The following is an 8,554-nucleotide window of genomic DNA, read 5'->3' on the forward strand; positions in this document are numbered from 1 at the left end:
TGGACACAGTCCCTGCCCCACCTGGGGCTCACGGTCTTAATCCCCACTTTACAGATGAGAGAACTGACACACAGAGAAATAAAGCTACGTGCTCAAGGTCACACAGCCGACATGTGGAAAAGGTGGGATTAGAACTCACATCCTTTGATTCCCAGGCCTCTTGTTCTTTCCGCTAGACCATACTGCATCTCAGTTCTAATTTTAATTTTTCTAACACACTGAGGAGCCCCACTATAGGCCCGTGCACCCTTCCATAAACCAGAGCTTCTTGGCTGAAACCAGGGACTTTGATTCTTCTGTTCAAGTTGTGCTAATTAAAGTAGAACCTCTGGAACCGTTTGCTCATCTCCCTAAGACCAGAAACATAAGTGTTTTCTCTTATTACTAAGTATAATAAAGTCAAGTGGGAAAGTGCTATTTGCTTTATAATAAAAACAGCTATTATTCAAGGTCTTGGAGACATATTAAAGAATAAAATAGAGTATGCTCAAGATTACATTTCAAGCCGTGTAAAACAGTTGTTGGTATAATCAGAAGGGGTGTAACTTTCCTTCTGCGGTTTTAAGTGAATTCTAAAGAGAGAACAATCAAAGCGCAAACCAATAGCAACACCTGGATCGGACCAGTTCAGCAAGCAGGCTACAAAAATATATAAACATCTATCTATCTATCATCTATCTATTTATATCTATCTATCTATCGATCGATCTATATCTATCTATCTATCTCTATCATCTATCTATCTATCATCTATCTATTGATCAATAGATAGATATATAATGGGGGAGGGCTATGAGAAGCAGCAGGGTGCAGTGGATAGAGCACAGGCCTAAAAGTCAGAATGTCATGGGTTCTAATCCCGGCTCCTCCACATGTCTGCTGTGTGACTCTGGGCAAGTCATTTCACTTCTCTGGGCCCCAGTTCCCTCCTCTGGAAAATGGGAATTAAGACTGTGAGCCCCACAAAGGACAGGGACTATGTCCAACCTGATTTGCTTGTATAATAATGATGGCATTTATTAAGCACTTACTATGTGCAAAGCATCGTTCTAAGTGCTGGGGAGGCTACAAAGTGATCAGATTGTCCCACAGGGGGCTCACAGTCTTAATCCCCATTTTGCAGATGAGGTAACTGAGGCCCAGAGAAGTTAAGTGACTTGCCCAAATTCACAGAGCTGACAATTAACAGAGCTGGGATTTGAACCCATGACCTCTGACTCCAAAGCTCGTGCTCTTTCCACTGAACCATGCTGTTTCCCTATAATGATGGCATTTGTTAAGCGCTTACTATATGCAAAGCACTGGTCTAAGCACTGGGGGGGGGGATACAAAGTGATCAGGTTGTCCCACATGGGGCTCACAGTCTTCATCCCCATTTTACAGATGAGGTAACTGAGGCTCCAGGAAGTTAAGTGACTTGCACAAGGTCACACAGCAGACATGTGGCGGAGCCGAGATTCTAACCCACAACCTCTGACTCCAAATCCCATGCTCTTTCCACTGAGCCACGCTGCTTCACCACCCTAGTGCTTAGTACAGTGCCTGGCACATAGTAAGTGCTTAACAAATACCATCATTTAGCAGAGCTGTGGAGGAAAGAAGAGACATGGGCCACAATATTCCAAGTTTTAGCTTATCAATCAATCCTATTTATTGAGCATTTACTGTGTGCGAGACACTGTACTTGCTAAACTAAGCTGTACTAAGCCACCCCTTGACTGATTTATGCCCAATAAACCAGACTTCTTAGAAGCTATACTGACTGGGAATTAGTCATGCCAGTAGCAGCAGCACTGCACAACGGGGTCGCAGCAAGAAGTCTTCCCTGAGTAAGCCCTCCTCTCCTCTCCTCTCACTCCCTTCTGCATTGCTGTGACTTGCTTTCATCATTCATCCTCCCTTCCAGCCCCACAGGACACATGTATATATATATACCAGTCATTTATTTATTTATTTATATTAATGTCTGTCTCCCCTACTAGACTGTGAACTCGTTGTGGGCAGGGAATGTGTCTGTTTGCTGTTTGTTCAATGAATGAATGAAGCAAACAAGTTGAGAGCCATGAGTTGGATGCTAATAATGGGCTGTGTGTTAAGAAGCAGATCATTTCAGTTCTACTCTCTAGAGCTCATCCTACTTTTCTCCTTCCCGTAGGACCGGGAAATTTCAAGATTTAATGAGTCAGAGTTGGAGAAGCACTCTGAGTTTCTTGGAAGGCAGTTTTGTTTAGCTGGTGTCCTGGGGTTGCACCCCGAGTGCAGAGGATTTAGAGGGGCCCGTGAAGAGCTTGTCATTTACACCGTGTCTTCACAGGTGTGATTCAGTAAACTGTGGCATTCCTCAAAACGTTGACCTCCAGCTGCTCTGTCCATTCCGTGTGATCACCCTCAGTCACATGATTATTATAGGAATGAGCTCCCTGGCCGCAAATTACCAACCAAAGCTGGGTCACAATCTAGACGCATGAAGATTTGGCCAGAGAATTCTGGCAGTTTCACATAATAGTTTTCTCTAAAACGTGCAGGCTAAAATTCACCTTTATCCTCGTCAGTGTCGGTTCATTCGTTTTTAACATGAATGCACGGGGTTGATTGGTGTGTGGCTTCTAGGAGCCCCAGTGAACCACCCTTTGTGGGGAAGGGAGGGAACTTGGTCTACAGGGATGTTTGCCGGCCAAGTTGGCAGTCCCAAAGAGAAGCAGTGTGGTCTACTGGACAGAGCACGAGCCTGGGAGCCAGAAAGACTTGGGTTCTAATCCTAGCTCCGCAATTTGTCTGCTGGGTGACCTCGGACAAGTCATTTCACTTTTCTGGTGTCTCACTTCCCTCCTCTGTAAAATGGGGATTAAGACTGTGAGCCCCATTTGGGACAGGGACTGCGTCTAATCTGATTAGCTCTATCCACCCTAACACTTGGGGTGGCATATAGTAAGTGCTTAATGAATACCATAAAAAAGTCTCTGTACTGTAAGCTTATTGTGGACAGACACTGTATCTATCAAGTCGGTTGTGTTGTATCCTCCCAAGCGTATATTAGTGTTGTAACATCCCAGGTGCCTATTAGAGTGCTCTGCATACAGTGAATGCTCAAAAAATACCATTGATGGATTGCTTTTTCTTCCATAGGAGAATAAACAAGGTAACCAAGGTAAGCAGGCAAACCCCGCTCATTGCTGATTTACTGCAGCGAAGTTCATTAGTTCAGCTTCTTCTGCATTCTTGTCAGGCCATCTTTGATCGATCAATCAGTGGTATTTATTGAGCTTGTGCTGCGTGCAGAGCACTCTTCTAAGCCCTTGGGAAAGTACAACAGGAGCAGTGTACCTGCCCCCAAGGAGCTTACCTTCTAGAGGGGGAGACAAACATTAGAGAAGCAGCGTGACTCAGTGGAAAGGGCACGGGCTTTGGAGTCAGAGGTCATGGGTTCAAATCCCTGCTCCGCCAATTGTCAGCTGTGTGACTTTGGGCAAGTCACTTCCCTTCTCTGTGCCTCAGTTACCTCATCTGTAAAATGGGGATTAAAACTGTGAGCCCCCAGTGGGACACCCTGATCACCTTGTAACCTCCCCAGCGCTTAGAACAGTGCTCTGCACATAGTATGTGCTTAATAAATGCTATTATTATTATTATTATTATTAGAGCAAATTACAGATGGATGAAATGGCTGAGTGTAAAGACCCCCCTCCTGCCTCACCTCATTGCTCTCCTCCTGGAACCCAGCCTGCACACTTGTCTTCTCTAATGCCATCCTACTAACTCTACCTTCATCTTGTCTATCTCGCTGCCAACTTCTCACCCACATCCTCCCTCTGGCCTGGAAGCACCCTCTCTCTTCACCTATCCGACAGAAAATCCCTCTCCCTACCTTCAAAGCATTACTGAAGGCACATCTTCACCAAGAGGCCTTCCCTAAGCCTCCCTTTCCTCTTTTCCCTTTTGCATCGCCCTGATTTGCTCTCTTTAATCGCCATCCCCAGCTCCACAGCCCTTATGTACTGATCCGTACTTTATTTATTCATATTAGTGTCTGCCTCCCCTCTAGACTGTGAGCTCCTGTGGACAGGAATGTGTCTACCAACTCTGTTTAATCATACCCTCCCAAGTGCTTAGTGCAGTTCTCTGCACATACTAAGTGCTCAATAAATACAATTGATGGACTGATTGATTCTTTGAAGGTGGCAGAAAGAGGGGTCAAGAAGGGCAGGGGCATCTGGGTCCTGAGCCCACAGCAGAGCTTGTTTGTTGTTGTACTCATTCATTCACTTATTTAATTGTATTTACTGAGTAAACTGAGTATTTATTGAGTAAATCATATTTACTGTGTGCAAAGCACTGTACTAAGCGCTTGGGAGAGTACAGTGTAACAACAAACAGACACATTCCTGCTCACGACGAACTCACAGTCTTGAGAAGCAGCATGGCATAGTGAATAGAGCCCGGGCCTGGGAGTTAGAAGTTAAGGGTTCTAATCCCAGCTCCTCCACTTGTCTGCTGAATGGCCTTGGGCAAGTCACTTCACTTCTCTGGGCCTCAGTGCCCTCATCTGTAAAATGGGGATTAAGATTCTGAGCCCTATGGAGGACAGGGACTAAGTCCAACCCAATTTGCTTGTGTCCACCCCAGTGCTTAGTACAGTGCCTGGCACATAGGAAGCGCTTCACAAATACTATAACAACAATAATAATAATGATAAAGGGAGAGACGGACATTAATATAAATAAATTACAGATGTACACAGATTCATTCATTCAATCGTATTTATTAAGTGCTTACTGTGTGCAGAGCACTGTACTAACCGCTTGGGAAGTACAAGTCGGTAACATATAGAGACGGTCCCTGCCCAACAACGGGCTCGCAGACTAGAAAGGGGAGACAGACAACAAAACAAAACATGTAGACAGGTGTAAAAACTGTCAGAATAAATAGGATTATAGCTATATGCACATCATTAATAAAATAGAGTATTAAATATGTACAAGTAAAATAAATAGAGTCATAAATATGTACAAATATATACAATTGCTGTGCGGAGGGGAAGGAGGTAAGGCTGGGGGGTGATGGGGAGGAAGCGAGGAAAAAGGGGGCTCAGTCTGGGAAGGCCTCCTGGAGGAGGTGAGCTCTAAGAAGGGCTTTGAAGGGAGGAAGAGAGCTGGCTTGGTGGATGTGCAGAGGGAGGGCATTCCAGGCCAGGGGGAGGACGTGGGCCGGGGGTCGACGGCAGGACAGGCGAGAACGAGGCACAGTGAGGAGGTTAGCGGCGGCAGAGGAGCGGAGGGAGCAGGCTGGGCTGTAGAAGGAGAGAAGGAAATCAATCAATCGTATTTATTGAGCGCTTACTGTGTGCAGTGCACTGTACTAAGCGCTTGGGAAGTACAAGTTGGCAACATATAGAGACAGTCCCTACCCAACAGTGGGCTCACAGTCTAAAAGGGGGAGACAGAGAACAAAACCAAACATACCAACAAAATAAAATAAATAGAATAGATATGTACAAGTAAAATAGAGTAACAAATATGTACAAACATATATACATATATACAGGTGCTGTGGGGAAGGGAAGGAGGTAAGATGGGGGAGAGGAAGGAAGGGGCTCAGTCTGGGAAGGCCTCCTGGAGGAGGTGAGCTCTCAGTAGGGCCTTGAAGGGAAGAAGAGAGCTAAATCCATCAATCAATCATATTTATTGAGCACTTACTGTGTGCAGAGCACTCTACTAAGCGCTTGGGAAGTACAAGTTGGCGACATATAGAGACAATCAATCAATCAATCGTATTTATTGAGAGCTTACTGTGTGCAGAGCACTGTACTAAGCACTTGGGAAGTACAAGTTGGAAACATAAAGAGACAGTCCCCACCCAACAGTGGGCTCACAGTCTAAAAGGGGGAGACAGAGAACAAAACCAAACACGCTAACAAAATAAAATAAATAGAATAGATATGTACAAGTAAAATAAATGAGATGGGATTGAAGCCCAGGAAGTCCAGATAAGGGCAGGAATTCCAAGAAAACCAATGGCCGCATTCTGGAATTTCTCCAATCCATTATTTCAAGGGGTGAGGAGAGCCTGCCACTGAATTCAAGGTTGCCGGCCACGGCTGAGAGGGTGGGTTGGTCTGGATCCACCGCCCTCATTAGAATCTAGGTGCTTGCATTCACCCCAGCGCTTAGTACAATGCCTGGCACATAGTACGCGCTTAATAAAAACCATCATTATTATTATTAGGTGACCACAGTGACTGTGGTTCTCAAGTCAGCTAGAAAGGACACTTAAGAGAGCTCCTCCGTCTGTTCAACTTAACTTATGGGGAAGTTGGCCAATGTTTAATGTCACAAAACGCTTCTACTAAGGGGCCTGCAGAGGTTGCTTGGAATTAAACTCCTGTTTGCTGGAACACTTAACAACCAACCTGCAATTAGAGGCGAAGAAAGTTTCCTTACAGAAATCACCCATGTACATATTGGGCAAGTCACTTAACTTCTCTGGGCCTCAGTTACCTCATCTGTAAAATGGGGATGAAGACTGTGAGCCCCCTGTGGGACAACCTGATCACCTTGTATACCCCCAGCGCTTAAAGCAGTGCCTTGCACGTAGTGAGCGCTTAATAAATGCCATTATTGTCATTATTATTATTATTATTATATGTGCTGTGGGGATGGGGAATGAAGGAGTAAGTAGAAGCGGCGCAGAGGTAAGAGCAGCGTGGCTCAATGGAAAGTGCTCGGGCTTTGGAGTCAGAGTTCATGGGTTCAAATCCCGGCTCCGCCAATTGTCAGCTGTGTGACTTTGGGCAAGTCACTTCACTTCTCTGGGCCTCAGTTCCCTCATCTGTAAAATGGGGATTAAGACTGGGAGCCCCCCGTGGGACAACCTGATCACCCTGTAGACTCCCCAGCGCTTAGAACAGTGCTTTGCACATAGTAAGCGCTTAATAAATGTCATCATCATCAGAACAGGGCTCAGTCAGGGAGTTTTACTCTTCCAAGCGCTTAGTACAGTGCTTTACACACGGTAAGCACAGGCCTGGGAGTCAGAGGTCATGGGTTCTAATCCCCACTTCACCACTTGTCTGCTGTGTGACCGTGGCAAATCACTTAACCTTCCTGGGCCTCAGTTCCCTCATCTGTAAAATGGGGATTGAGACTGTGAGCCCCACGTGGGACAAGCTGATCACCTTGTATCTCCCCCAGCGCTTAGAACAGTGCTTGGCACATAGTGAGCGCTTAGCAAATAACGTCATTATTATTATTACTATTTGCCACTTGTCGGCTGTGTGACCTTGGGCAAGTAACTCAACTTCTCTGTGCCTCAGTTCCCTCAGCCATAAAATGGGGATGAAGGCTGTGAGCCCCAAGTGGGACAACCCTGATGACCTCGTATCTCCCCCAGTGCCTAGAAAAGTGCTTGGCACATAGTAAGTGCTTAACTTACTAGTGTGTATATGTATATATGTTTGTACATATTTATTACTCTATTTATTTATTTATTTATTTTACTTGTACATATCTATTCTATTTATTTTATTTTGTTAGTATGTTTGTTTTTTTTTTTCCTCTGTCTCCCCCTTTTAGACTGTGAGCCCAATGTTGGGTAGGAACTGTCTCTATATGTTGCCAATTTGTACTTCCCAAGCGCTTAGTACAGTGCTCTGCACATAGTAAGCGCTCAATAAATATGATTGATTGATTGATTGATTAACAAGTACTTTATTATTATTAATACACCTGAATGAATGCAGGTCAGAGCAGAAGAGAAGGCTGGCTGGCTTCTGCCTGATCGTATATTTGTGTATATTTGTACATATTAATTACTCGATTTTATTAGTGATGTGTATATAGCTATAATTCTGTTTATTTATTCTGATCTTATCTATTTTATCTTTATCTATCTTATCTATTTATCTGTTCTATAGATTCACGGTCTATTTCTAGACTGTGAGCCTGTTGTCGGGTAGAGATTGTCTTTATCTGTTGCCGACTTGTACTTCCCAAGCGCTTAGTCTAGTGTTCTGCACACTGTAAGCGCTCAATCAATACAACTGAATGATTGATTGACGGTATTGACACCTGTCTACTTGTTTTGTTCTGTTGTCTGTCTCCCCCTTCTAGACTGGGAGCCCATTGTTGGGTAGAGATTGTCTTTACCGAATTGTACTTTCCCAGCGCTTAGTCCAGTGCTCCGCACATATAAGCAGCGTGGCTCAGTGGGAAGAGCCCGGGCTTTGGAGTCAGAGGTCATGGGTTCAAATCCCGACTCCGCCACGTGTCTGCTGTGTGACCTTGGGCAAGCCACTTAACTTCTCAGTTCCCTCATCTGTAAAATGGGGATTAAGATTGTGAGCCCCACGTGGGACAACTTGATCACCTTGAATCCCCCCCAGTGCTTAGAACAGTGCTCTGCACATAGTAAGCGCTTAACAAATGCCATCATTACTTGTACTTCCCAAGCGCTTAGTACAGTGCTCTGCACACAGTAAGCGCTCAATAAATACGATTGAATGAATGAATGATTATTATAAGCGCTCAGTAAGTACGAATGAATGAATGAAATAATTCAT

This window comes from Tachyglossus aculeatus, chromosome 21 (assembly GCF_015852505.1).
Source record: "Tachyglossus aculeatus isolate mTacAcu1 chromosome 21, mTacAcu1.pri, whole genome shotgun sequence".
NCBI lineage: Eukaryota > Metazoa > Chordata > Mammalia > Monotremata > Tachyglossidae > Tachyglossus > Tachyglossus aculeatus.